Raw genomic sequence first — 14542 nt, 5'->3', positions numbered from 1 at the left:
CCTTGACAAATTGGAAAGACAAAAATACTTATACTTTTATGGATGTAAATTACTTCTATTTAATGAAATATGTACTACATATTTGTAAGGCTTAACTTTGTGAAGAATAAAATTGATGGAGTTGATTTCAGCCATTAACAAAAATCACCTAATCCTAAATTATAAATATTTTCACATTAAAATACAGTTGAACATGTCAGAATAATCAAAGAAATTTTTTACTCTAATTGGCTTCAAACTAAACCTTTAATAATGGAAAAACAAGTTCTTTCTATTTATTATTTGTCTTTTAAAAAAATTTTTCATTTATTAAAATTTCAATGATATTAAGTGAATATTCAAAAGTTGCCCACTAATTAATTTAAAATTCTTAATGATATTCACATTAAGATATAGAGAATATTACAATCCAGAAATTACACATGGAACCACAAGTCTATTATGTAAAATTTACTATTTCATTTACATATTTAATAAATATTCATTTATTAAAAACCTACTACATGTGCTAGACACTGTCCTCAACACTGCTGTTTGTCCTTCATTCTCAAAAAGGACCAATGACATCAAGAAGGAGATGTTTGACTTGCAAGTAAGTGAACTGGACTTTAGTGAGGCAGAGTTGTGCAAAGTCATCAGCCTCCCTCTCTTCCTCCAAGGTCAATTGAGTGCAATTGCAAGACATAATCAGGCTATCTGAAGATGACCCCAGATTTAGTGGGAAAACCTGGCCTTTTAAAGCTAATATCTTTCCCAGGTCTCAGTTTGTCAGAAGTAACATTCATTCAGTGCTGGTAATATAAAAAAGGAGTAAGACAATTCTGAACCTGAAGCTCAAAATCTAATGAGAAGAGACAATATGCAATTAATTATGTACAAAAAAGTTATATTTGATATAAACAGGAAAGGAAACTTTGCCTCAACAGAAGCAAAATACTGGAATTAAGAGAAATTGGGAAAGGCTTCCTGTAGAAGTTGGGATTTTAGATGTGATTTGAATAAAATCAGGGAAGCTGGGAGGCAGAGCTGAGGAAGGACAGCATTCTATGTATGAAGGCCAGTCAGTAAAAATGCCCCAAGTCTGGAGTGGGAATGTTTTGTTCAAGAGCAGCAAGGAGCTCAGAGTCACTAGATATTAAAGACTAGGTGGTAAAGGAGGCTAAAAGGTAGAAAACGGAGGGGGGGGGGGGGGGAAGAGACGGGACGCTTATGAGATTTTTTTTGAATGCCTGGATTTGAATGCCTTGATCTGACAATGATAAAGAATGACTGGACTTTACTAGGAGAAAGAAGGAAATGAGGGGTGCCACAGTTGGACCTGCACTTTAGGAAAATCACTTTTAGATCTTGTAACTGAACAGCTGATTGTTGTAGAGGAAGGAGGGAAGAAGAGTTACAGCAGGCCAACCAGCCAGTTGGTTACTGTAATAGTTCAAGAGAGATAGCAGGGTAGTAGCAGTATCAGAAAAAAAAAGGGTACTTATTCAAGAGATGTTTCAAAAATGAAATGGACAGTCTTTAACAAAAGATTGGATATGGGAGAGAAACAAATTGATTCTTCAGCAATACTCACTAAAGGGTATGCCGTTTAGGAAGATTCCTATTGGGGTTGAAATATGATCAGACCTGTGCATTGGGAATAGACTGGAGGAGTGAGAAACAAGAAGGAGCTTAAATAGAAAGCCATTACTATAGTTCAGAAAAATAAAGGATGATGACCTGAATTAGGGAGATGCCTATGTGTGTATTCAAGAAATATTGGGGAGAAAAAAATTGACAAGACTAGCAACTGACTAGATATACAAATAAGTAAAAATGTAAAGATGGGTAATAAAGGATGGTAAGAGGAAAGTTTAAAAGAGATGTCGCTTTAGGAGGGAAAAGATAATCAGTTCAATTTTAAATATGTTCAGTTAGAGATATCTATGAAACATACACTTCAAAATGTTTAATACCAAATGGCAATATATAAAACAGAAAAATACCATACATAAATTTATGCCTGAGTTTCAAAGAAAAGTAGTTGATAGTTTTCCATGATATTCTTTTGAACAAGATGTAGAGATATGGGCTAGATGGTTAGTAGTCAGGAATGTGCCGATATTAACTTGGAAAGGGGGTTTGAATGAAGTTAGTTTTAGGCTTGACAAATGTAAAGCCTTCTTAACTATTAGTGGAATAAGCTAATTCAGAAGATACTGGATTCCCCATCTCTGAGAGTTTCTGATTGACCACTTGTTATAGATGCTTTAGAAGAGATTACTATTCAGTTACAAGAGTTGAGTTTTATGACTTCTGAGAAATCCCTTCCAACTCTTAAGGATGCTGTGATGGAGTTTCTTTTTAATACACCAAACACTTTCAGTGTATTAAACATATTATAAAAAGATTTTTTATCTTCATTTCTTTTTTATTACATATAGAAATAAGTAAATAAAATCATAATACAAATACATAATTTTTTATGTTAAAGAAATTGTAAGTTTATCTCAAAATTAAAAACTTCTTCAGGATATTACATGATAAGATGGTTTATTCATACAGTTGTTTAGTTTGGATCTGAAATTTCACTGTTGTGAAGAATTGCCCTTGTGAAATTTACATATCACAAAGACTGAGAGTGGAGAGGCAGGATTTAAACTCAGGTCTTGTTGACTTAAGTCAATCCTTTATCCATTGACTCTACTAAGTTTTATTTGATACCACTTGCAAATTTAACATTTTTCTTCTAATTTACAAAAAAAAAAAAAAAAAAAGAAATTTCAATTTTTTACATACATACATATTTGTAATACATAAAAATCATAATTCAAATGTAACAACAATAGTAACAACAACAATATGAACTTGCTTTTACAGCATAGAATTGCACACAAGAGCCAAGCTCGGGAGATAACATTTAGCCAACTAGGATAAGTTAATTTGCACTTATACTCCATGTTTAAGTAACAAGAAGACCCAACACTAATGGAAGATAAATCCCAATTGATAAGAATGATAAGACTCCAAGTTACAAAGACCGATGATGTATGCATGGCAAGCTGGAATTAATGTGCACACTAAGCAAATTAAGTAGAAGCAAAGACCAGTTAAACAGGGGAAATGACAGGCAGCAAAGAAGGATTTTTTAAGCTTCTACTACTTGCCAAATCTGTGCTAAACACTACATAAATATTATCTGATTTGATTCAAACTACCCTGAGAGGAATGTGTTATTATTATTATTGCCAATGAGGAAATGAAGACACATAGCTATTAAGTTTCTAAGGTCACATTTAAATTCATCTTTTCATGACTTCTGGCCTAATACTCTATCAACTGCAACATGCAACTATAAATTTTATGTGTTATTGAAGTATAATCATAAATAGTAAAACCTAAAAGTTGCCAAGTTCTCTCAATATATGCCTACAAAATAAACAAAAAAAAAAATACCTCAAAGTAAATTTTGACTGGAAAGTAAATTAAAAGTCACAATGCATCATTTTTCTAACTTAGGTGGACAATGAAAGACAGAAGGAAGGTCTGTATATACACTGGATCAGGGACTAACCGGGAGCACATGTAGGAAGCAGCACATGTAGGAAGCAGCACCAATGGTGGCAACAATACTAGGCAATTATGGTAGAGAGTGAAACAATATCAAGGGTCTGATTCTTTTTCTACAGCAAAATAACTTTTTGGTCAGGTATACTTATTGTGTATCTAATTTATATTTTAATATATTTAACATCTACTGGTCATCCTGCCATCTAGGGGAGGGGTTGGTTGGGGGGGTAAGAGGTGAAAAATTGGAACAAGAGGTTTGGCAATTGTTAATGCTGTAAAGTTACCCATATATATATCCTGTAAATAAAAGGCTATTAAATTAAAAAAAAAAAAAAAAAAGAAACAATATCAAGGGATGGTAATTGAAATAAATACCTAATCATAAGGAGTTGCTAGGGTACTCATGAAATAGCACTAAACAAAGGACTGGATACTTTGTGACAACTCCGTTGATCATTACCTAATAGACTAATTAAAAAAGAGAACCAGAAAAACTATGTTTAACTAAAAGGTAACATAGACAATGAATTAATATCAACACTGAATACCTACAAAAAATGGCACAAGGATGAAATAGTTTAAGGAAGTTAAATGAGTCATAGGAGGAAACTCTAAAACTATCATGATAGGTTAAAGACCTCAAATTACTTAAGGTTCAATCCTAGGTAAATCTAAACATAAAATGAATAAGAAAAAAGTTACGTGAATAGAATTTTGGAAAAGTTGGATATAATAAATCTCTAGAGAATGCTGAATGGAAACAAAAAGGAGAACAGTACAAGGCACCTTTACAAAAACTGATCATGTTTAGGGCATAAAACCTTCACAAATGAATGCAAAAAATAGAAATATTAAATATATACTACTTTTGTACCATAATGCAACAAAAATTATATTCAATAAAAGGTCTCTGACATAGATTTTTTTTAAATCACTGGAATCTAAATAATCTATTCAAAAAAGAGTCAAAGACAAATCATAGAGATAAGAAAAAAAACTTATAAAGAGAATGACAAACAAGGAGATAGTATAAATTAAAATCTGTGGAATGCAACCAAAGAAGCAGTTAGAGGAAATTTTGTATTGCTGAATACAAGTATCAACAAAAGAGAAATCAGATCAATGAATTAAGCAACTAAAACTACTAGAAAAAAAATTTTTTTTGAATTTTCAATTAAAAAGCAAAATGGAAATCCTGAAAATCAAAGGAGAGATTAAAAAAATTGAAAGTAATTATTAAAATAATGAATAAAATCAGGAGCTGGAGGAAAAATGGGGAAAAAAAACCCTAATAATAAAATAGATAAGCCATTGGCTAATTTTATCAAGAGGCAGCTAGATGGTTCAGTAAGTGAAGCACTGAATCTTAAACCAAGTAGTTATTCTTTGCTGTTCAGTAGCGTCTGATTAATGTGCAACTCCCATGGACAACAGCAGTCAAGCCCTTCTTTCCTTCCCTAAATCCTAAAGTCTCTCTGCTTACATGGCACTATCTATCCATTTCATCCTTTACTAATTTTTTTCCTGAAGCTTCATACTAACAGATGAGGAAACAGAATGCTTAAATAACCCTATCTTAGAAAATGAAATTGAACAAATCATAAATGAGTTAGTTTCCAAAGAAATATAATCCACGACAAGCTGGATTTATAAGCAAATTATACAAAACATTTAAAGAACAATTAACTTGAATAAGGCATATAAAGTATAATAAATAAGGACAAATAAGGACTAATAAGGTTTTTGAGCAAGAGTGTTTTTTAAAAGGTTAATGAGCTAACAGTATATACTTGGAAGATAGAATATTGAATATTCAAAAGACATTCCAAACTTTTAAGTTTCCAGAACTTCAGAATTACTCTAGCAATATTATTAGCTCCTAATTGGTCTCCTTGTCCTTCCCCAATCTACAATATAGTGTCTACAATAATATTCCTAAGACTCAGATGACTTTAAAAAAAAAAATCCATTATAATGACAAGGATCCTTAAGACACAAAGTAAGAAAAAGAAAATCATCCAAAAAAAATCTTTATAAGCAAAGATTCAAAGAAAAACACTATTTGGGCACAAATTTAATTAAAATTTCCAAAATGTATGACAAGAGTTGTGGGCTTTCCTTTTTGAAGAGTTAGTTTTTTATTAACAGAAGAGGAAGAAAATTGGAAAACTAAAAAGCGCTATGGAAGAAAAAAAGAAATTAACAGCCTTGTCACAAAAAATATAAAAAAATCAGTATGGAACAAACAGAAGTCAAAGAATCCATGAGACAACAAGAAATAAATAAATTAAATAAAACATAAAAAAATCTGTCCAGATCTATTTATTTGATGCAGAAGGAAAAGTAAAAATAGAAAAAATATCTACTGAATATCTCCTGAACAAACTCCAAAATGAAATGAAAACTCCTAGAAATATTATATGCCAAATCCAAAGCTTTTAGGTCAAAGAAAAATACTTTAAGAAGACAAAAAAAAAAAAAAAAAAAAAAAAAAAAGAAAAACTTCCAACTCCCAAGGAATTGGTCAAGATCACACACAATTTAAATTTGATCACTCTAAAGGAGGGTAGACTTCAGAAAATGTTATTTCAGAAAGCAAAGACTTAATAGCTAAGGATAAATCATCTAGCAAAATTGAGTATAATCCTGGGGGAGCAGAATTTAATGAAATGAAAGCCTTTTAAGTATTTCTGATGACAAGATCAGAGCTCATTTAAATTAAGTAGAAACCAATAAAAGGAGAATATTTTAGCTCCTCAAGCAAGCAAAAAACAAACAAACAAACAAAAAACCCTGAGGTAGCATTTGCAAAGATTTCTTATAGTTTAGAAAAAGTAGATAAAAAGTAGCACAGGATTTGAGATTATAAATCATCTGGTTTCTATTGGTAGAAGAGATAAGATTTACTTCAGACGTCCTCAAACTATGCCCGTGGGCCAGATGCAGCAGCCAAGGACAGTTATCCCCCTCATCCAGGGCTATGAAGTTTCTTTATTTAAAGGCCCACAAAACAAAGTTTTTGTTTTTATTATAGCCCGGCCCTCCAACATTCTGAGGGACAGTGAACTGGCCCCCTATTTAAAAAGTTTGAGGACCCCTGATTTACTTCCTAGTCACTAGGAAAAGCTGATTGGTTGTGTCCATCAGTATCTTTGCATAACAACTAGTGGTACGGAGATAATAGGTCTCTTGACATAAAGATAGAAAAGGAACCTTTACAGAAAAAGATTGAATTTCTGAACTTCTGAACTCAACTCACAGACAAAAAAAAATTAAAATGGCTTAAAAAACAGTTACACGAAATATAGAAGGGTAGTACAAAACAGGATCAATTACAATATGGAATCAACTTGATTTCTCAGTTGTATAGAAATTTTTAAGCAGAGTTGAGAGAAACGTAAAAATGGAAACCTGAGTAAGGGGCCAAAAAAAAAGAAGTTAAACTGCTTACATTAAAATATAAAGGAAAGTTAAACATCTCCCCTCTGAGATCTATTATCATCAGAAGTCATATGAGCCCCTAGCATCATTGGGGGTCAACAAGAATCTAATTCAGGGGTCCTCAAACTTTTTAAATAGGGGGCCAGTTCACTGTCCCTCAGACTGTCAGAGGGCCGGACTATAGTAAAAACAAAAACTTTGTTTTGTGGGCCTTTAAATAAAGAAACTTCATAGCCGTGGGTGAGGGGGATAATCATGCTCAGCTGCTGCATCTGGCCCTCCTGCGTAATTTGAGAACCCCTGAGTCTCTAATTAGACTAGGCCTGAGAATTTTTCATTTATCTTGATGCTCTAAGGCGAAGAACAGAATGAGATAAGAGGAATACACTGGAGGTATGGAGGGAGGAAGGTTTGGAAAAAATATCTAAAATAAGCAGGGCACAAAAGTAGACAGTCATATATAAAATAAGGAAAAGGGGATGAGAGGAAACATATGACACTCGACCCGTTTATGAAACGAGTTAAAGGCAGGAAGATGAAGACGCACACAGGGTTCAGAAATATATTTCATTTTATAGGATAATAGGAGGATTTTTTGAGGGAACAAGGCAAAAGGAGAAATTACAGGGAAGGAAGGCAAATTTAGGAAGGAAATTATTTCTAAGAAAAACAAATTCTAAGGATATACAAAAATATTTATGGCTCTTGTTGAGATGACAAAGAATGTAAATCTGAGGGGTGCCCATTTATTAAGAAATGGCTGGACAAGTTATGGTATGTAAATGTGAGGAAATACTGTTATATTGTAAGAAATTAGGAGAACAATTGTAGGGAAATCTAGAAAGAATTATATAAATTGATAGAGAATGAATAGAACAGAACTAGAACATTTTCTATAAGAATTATAATAAAGACAACTTTGAAAGAATTAGAAACTCTAATCAAAACAATGACCAATCACAGTTCCAGAATACTACTAATAAAAAAACTATGCACCTCCTAAAAGAGATATAAAGACCTCTGAATGAAGAAACAAAACATATCTTTTGACATAACCAATGTAGAAATTTGTTTTGCTTTTATGGCTGTATTGGGTTTTGTTTGTCTTATGCTCTCACTACAGGGAGGAGGAACAGGATATGTTTTGCTGACTGAAAAATATATATATATGTATAGCACAAACTTAATAAGCTTATGGATTAACTAGTTGATTTGAAAGAAAAATAGTTTTAAGCACCTTGAATTTAAGGAAATAAGAAAAAAGTTCTATAAACAATTAAGATTAGGTGCACAAGTGACAAATTAGAAAAAGATACTGATGATAATCATACTAATTGTTACTTTTATATAGCACTTTAATTTTTCTAAGACAAGTAGCATAAAATAGCGAAGAGAAGGCTGGCATTGGAGTTAAAAAGATTTGGTTCATATTTTGCTTCTGATATCCTACCCATGACACAATGGGTAAATCAATTAATCTCCTCAATGCCCCTAAGAAATATTTTGAAATGCTAAAGGCAACCTATACTGGGAAGGAAACTTTGAGATATAAAAACTGACACTGATAAAGGTATGTATAGGTCAAAGTCTAAAAAAGGGGGAAAAAAGCTATAAAACTACAAAAAACCTATAAAAATTATAGTTAATGTAAATAGATTTTTTTAATAAACAGGGCAGAACTGAAATGCTAGTTCACCAAGGAAAAAAGTACAGAAAAGAGAGTCTTCACTTTTTTGTGTTATCATGAAGCCTTTGGTAGTCTGGTGAACCTATGGACCATATAAATTTTTTAAAATATATAATGTAAGATATATAATTACAAAAGAAATCAATTATATCGAAATACTTTATCACAGTACTTAAAAAAATAAGTTAAGAACCCTTGGTGTTTAGCTGCTGGGTAAGAGTCAGTATCAATGACTAGGCAGTGGAAAACATCTATAGTTAAGCATTATGAAGATAAAAAGAACAGAAAGAAGAAAATAAAAAGAATGAAAAACACCAAGAATATGAATATAGTGTCATGGAACCTGAGTAAAGTTCTAAAACAAAATAGGTAAAATCATTATTTCATAAAGATGAATGGAAATGAGACAGGAGTTTGAGAAAATTCAGGTTTAGATCAGAGTCTTACACTACATACTATAATATGCTCTAAATGGACAAGCAATCTAAAAATGTAAAGTAGATGGTCAAAGCAGTGGTACATACCCAGTAATCCCTGTTACCAGGGAGGATGAGTTTAAGAGTTCTGAACTTAAGAAGATTAAGTCAATAACAGGTCTGCACTAAATCTGGCACCAATATAATGAACCCTTGAAAGCTGAAGACCACCTAAAACTGCCTAAAAAGGGACAGGCCATGTCAGAAATGGAAGAGGTCAAAGATTCGAGGCCAATTAGTGGTAAAAATCAGCCCAATGAGTGACCATTGATTACACTTCCAATCTAGGCAAAAATAGGAAATCCAGTATCTCAAAAATCAATGACTGACAAAGGATATGAATAGACAATTTTCAGACAAAGAAATTAGAGCCATTCTAGCAATATGAAAAATGCTCTAGGGGCAGTTAGGTGGTGAAGTGGATAGACCACCAGCCCTGAAGTCAGGAGGACCTGAATTCAAATCTGGTCTGAGACACTTACCACTGCCTACCTGTGTGACCCTGGGCAAGTCACTTAATACCAATTGCCTCAAGGGGAAAAAAAGCTCAAAATCACTATTGATTTTAAAAATGTAAATTAAGACAATTCTGAGGTACCACTACACACCTCCTAGATTGGCTAGAATGACAGGAAAAGATAATGAAAAATGGGGGGATATGGGAAAACTGGGACACTTACATTGTTGGTGGAATTGTGAACTGATCCAACCAATCCGGAGAGCAATTTGGAACTATACCCAAAGGGCTATTAAACTGTACATATTCTTTGATCCAACAGTGTCTCTACTGAGCCTAGAACATTGAATATAGCAATGACAAAATTATGTGATGATCAATTCTGATGAATGTGGCTCTTTTCAACAATGAGGTGATTCAGGCCAATTCCAATAAACTTGTGATGAAGAGAGCATCTACATTCAGAAAAAGGACTATAGAGACTGAATATGGAACACAACATAGTATTTTCACCTTTTTTCTTCTTGTTTACTTTTTTCCTATATTTTTTCCTTTTTTGATCTGATTTTTCTTGTGCAGCATGATAAATATGGAACTATGTGTAGAAGAATTGTACATGTTTTATCATATATTGTACTACTTGCTGTCTACAGAAGAGGGGAGGGAGAAAAATTTGGAATACCGAGTTTTGCAAGAGTGAATGTTGAAAACTATCTTTGCGTGTATTTTTAAAAATAAAGAGCTTTTATTAAAAAAATCAACGAATGAATGAAAATTGTCACATTATTTAGAAATTTAAGTGTAGACTTACAGTAAAAATTCTTAAAACAGGGGAATATAAATAACCATAAAAACAAATAATCTTGATTAATCATATAAAATTTTAAGCATGAATACATAAATTTTTAAAAGTTGCCAATTACGGAAAATATTGCCACAAAATAGTCAAAATGATCTGTGATCTCAAAGTGGACGGTCCTCCAATAATGTTGATCATAACTCAGCAATGCCTGCCCAACCCATAACTTATCTATTTCCTCCTAAAAGTTTACCACAAAAGATGCAGCAAACATGGAGGCTTTCCTCATTTTCTCCAAAAATCACACACAGTGATTCTACCCACCAGCAGAGTCAAATCAAATCTAATCCTTCTTTAAAATGATTATCTTTCAGTAACTAAAGACAAGTATTATGACCTACTTCCCATCCCCAACCTGTCTGTAATTTAAGGTATACAGGCCCAATTCCTTCAACCTATCTCTCTACTGCATAGTTTTAAGTCTCTCCTTACTACTCTTGTTTTCTAATCATGCTCCACTATCTGTGTTCTAACAAACCCCCCTTTCTAAAACATGGCATGCAGAACTGAACCTAATATTTGAGGATCTTAATTCAAAACTGTCCATGGCATCACTATTCTACATTAATGAGGGTGCCAAGGGATATTTTAAATTTTCAAGGGAAACATAATACTCAACTCACAAACTACTAGCTCAAGGGAATTCATGATTTCAACCTTAGATCACACTATCTTTCTTTGTATCACCTTCTCTAAAGTATGAGATATGTTGTTGGCTATATATATATATATATATATATATATATATATACTTTCAGCTTACTCCAGTAACTTTTAAAATTTATTTGCAACAACATGTCTTTCTAAAACTGGGGTTTTGGTGGTTGCTATGATAAAAAGCAAGGAGACGGTGAAAATCAATGTGGATCAGGAAATGAGGAGGGTTGTATCAAATCCAATTCCAAAATTTAAGAAGTTGAACCCAATAGGCACATACCCATTAGTATAGTTATGGTTATTTAAGAATGAAAAAAATATTTTTTCAATTTATCTTTATTATTTTTCAAATAGTTACTAAATAAAATTTAGAACATAAATATTTATTGAGTTCTTTGTACCTAACTACTTAATAAATGGAATACTTAGTTATTTCTTTTGGCCTGGGGCACCATAAAAAAATTAAGACACTAAAGATATCATGAACAGAGAAAGTTTGAAAACTTCTGTTCTAGTATCATAATATTAAGGACAAGAAAAAACTCAAAGGCAATCTAAGTCAACACCCTTAACATAGAGATGAATAAAGTGAGGCTTAGAGAAGTAAAGTGATTTTGCCAGTCACACAGGTAGCAAGTAGTAGTATTTGAACAATGTTCCTATAACTTCAGAGCCAGTATCTATCCATGCTACCTCCATATAAGTGATCTGACAAGCAAAAAATACAATGAAATTATCAAACCTTCATCCCCTTTATTGTGAATAGAAAAGACTTCTATTAAAATATCTTAAAAAATCACAATAAAGTTTTTGGTTGACATGTCTGTTGGATTATCTTGAGGATAAAGCACCACATTTTTTCCCTTTCAAATTAACTGCCATATGGCCAAATCTAAACTGTACTAAGCCCAACTACTCAACAAATAGCATGACAAATGATAGCAGACTCCATATCATTATGGTAGAGCATGCAATCTTCATACTGAATCACCATCACATAGATGGAGATTGCTAGTTTAAAAAAGAGTAAGTGGCCCTGGGTTCTAAGCCCAACTCAGTCCCTTGCTATGTAAACTCATGCTATTAGATGAAAAACCAAAGTCATCTTTAGAATATCTGGCTATACTTGTTAGATTAGCTAACATGACAGGAAAAGATAACAAATGTTGGAGGGGATGTGGAAAAATTGGGACACTGATACATTGTTGGTGGAACTGTGAAAAGATGTGCAACCATTCTAGAGAGCAGTTTGTAACTATGCTCAAAAAGTTATCAAATTGTGTATACCCTTTGATCCAGCAGTGTTTCCACTGGGATTATATCCCAAAGAGATCTTAAAAGAGGGAAAGGAACCCACATGTGCAAAAATGTTTGTGGCTGTCTTCTTTGTAGTGGCAAGAAACTGGAAACTGAGTGGGTGCCCATAAATTGGAGAATGGCTGAATAAATTATAGTATATGAGTTATGGAATACTATTGTTCTGTTAGTAACGACCAGCGGGATGATTTCAGAGAGGTTTGGAGAGACTACATGAACTGATGCTAAATGAAATGAGCAGAACCAGGAGATCATTATACACGGTAACAACAAGACTATACAACGATCAATTCTGATGGACATGACTCTCCTTCAACAATGAGCTGATTCAACCAGTTCCACTTATTCAATCATGAAGAGAGCCATCTACACCCAGAGAGAGAACCGTAGGAACAGAGTATAGAACACTACACAGCATTCTCACTCTCTCTGTTATTTGCTTGCATTTTGTCTTCTTTCTCAGTTTTTCTTTTTCTTCCTTCTTGATCTGATTTTTCTTGTGCAGGAAGATAACTGTATAAATATGTATACATATATTCGATTTAATATGTATTTCAATATATTTAATGTGTATTGGACTATCTGCGAGGTAGGGGAGGGGGTGAGGGGAAGGAGGGGAAAATTTGAAACAAAAGGTTCTGCAAGGGTCAATGTTGGAAAAATTACCCAGGCATATGCTTTGTAAATAAATAAAAAAAAAAAAAAAAAAAAAAAGAATATCTGGCTGTTTTGTCATTAAAGACAAGAAAAACATTGCAACCTATCCTGATAGGTTAAGAAAACTATAGAGCTATAGCTAAAAAATACTTTAGAAAATATTAGTACATACAATCCCCACATTTTAAAGTGACCTGCCCAAAATGAAACAGAGAATAAACAGAAGGATTTTAACAAAAATCTTCTGCAGAATCTCTTTTAGAAAATGAGTCTGGTGACTTTAAGTTCAAAACTCTTTTCACCATACTATATAGTACAATACCTATTTACATTGCACCAGCTTTGGCAGAATCTATACTTCCAGCCCAAAAGACTGAGAAATACAGGGAAAAAGATAGGATGCCATGTAGAGAATTGTGTTGCAACATCCTAAGAATGAGGGTAAGAGCCCAGCATCCAACTTGGGCTAGTTCTGTCCAAGAAAAAGTCACACAGTGCAGAGACTAGAATTGACGAACCATGAATTGCCTAGTATAAGAGGAGGTTGAGATTTAGCCCACAGGGAAATCATTATCAGAAGGAAAGGAAGTCAAGCAAGAGGGGAAAATCAACTGAAATTACAAAATCTCCCAAGGGAAGAAAACACAAAGACTTTCCCATAAACAGATACTAAACCAAGAAGGAAAACAGAAGAAAAAATATATAGTTTCTGAGATAATAAGTTCAAATGCCACTTTAAAAAATTAAAGAGAAAAGATTCAACAGTTGATGAGAAGAAAATCCTGTGGATTATGAGAACATGGAACCAAAATATGCTTTACCTAATCTTTTTAAAAAAGAAATGAGAATTATGAGAGCAGCATTTATGGCTTGCATAGCAAATAATTTGCAGAATAGGCAAAAGTGAATTTATGGTGATAATCAAAGAAGCAAAAGAAAGGACAACTTATTAGGAATAGAAACTTACAAAAGTAAAGGACATTCTGGAAGAAAACAAAAAGGCAATATATATCATTTAAATAAAGCACTGTGATCACAATAGAATCAAGGAGATAAAATTATTAAAAGTCTCTTCTGAACATAAGAAGTCAAAAAACTTGAACATCAAAATGCAAAGAATAATACAAGAAAACTGCTCAGAGTTTTGAACACAGAAACAAAAATGTCAACTGAAAAACTCCATTAGTTTCACTGTAGGAAAAAAAAGACAAAACACCTTATTAAAGTGACAAACTACAAAACTCATCATAATGGCTAAAGATGATACTATTATTAAGAAACAACAAATTTTGCAAGGAAATCAGAAGAAAGATCTTCAAATCTAAAAGAAAGGAAATCTGAATAGCAGAAATACTATTCATCATTTACCAGAAAATATGAGGGAATTCAATATGGTAGCTAATGGTGAACTATTATGCAAATCTGAGCTTAATCATAAATGA

General features: G+C 32.8%; 1 protein-coding gene across 6 annotated transcripts in view; it reads right to left on the bottom strand.

The window, feature by feature from the left end:
- Positions 1–14542, bottom strand: part of USP25 (ubiquitin specific peptidase 25) — a 183872-nt gene that overhangs the window by 150516 nt on the left and 18814 nt on the right. The gene's annotated exons all lie outside the window — the stretch shown is intronic.

Source organism: Sarcophilus harrisii, chromosome 3 (assembly GCF_902635505.1).
Source record: "Sarcophilus harrisii chromosome 3, mSarHar1.11, whole genome shotgun sequence".
NCBI lineage: Eukaryota > Metazoa > Chordata > Mammalia > Dasyuromorphia > Dasyuridae > Sarcophilus > Sarcophilus harrisii.
The sequence above is the reverse complement of the archived record's forward strand: the minus strand, read 5'-3'. Positions and strand labels throughout refer to the sequence as shown.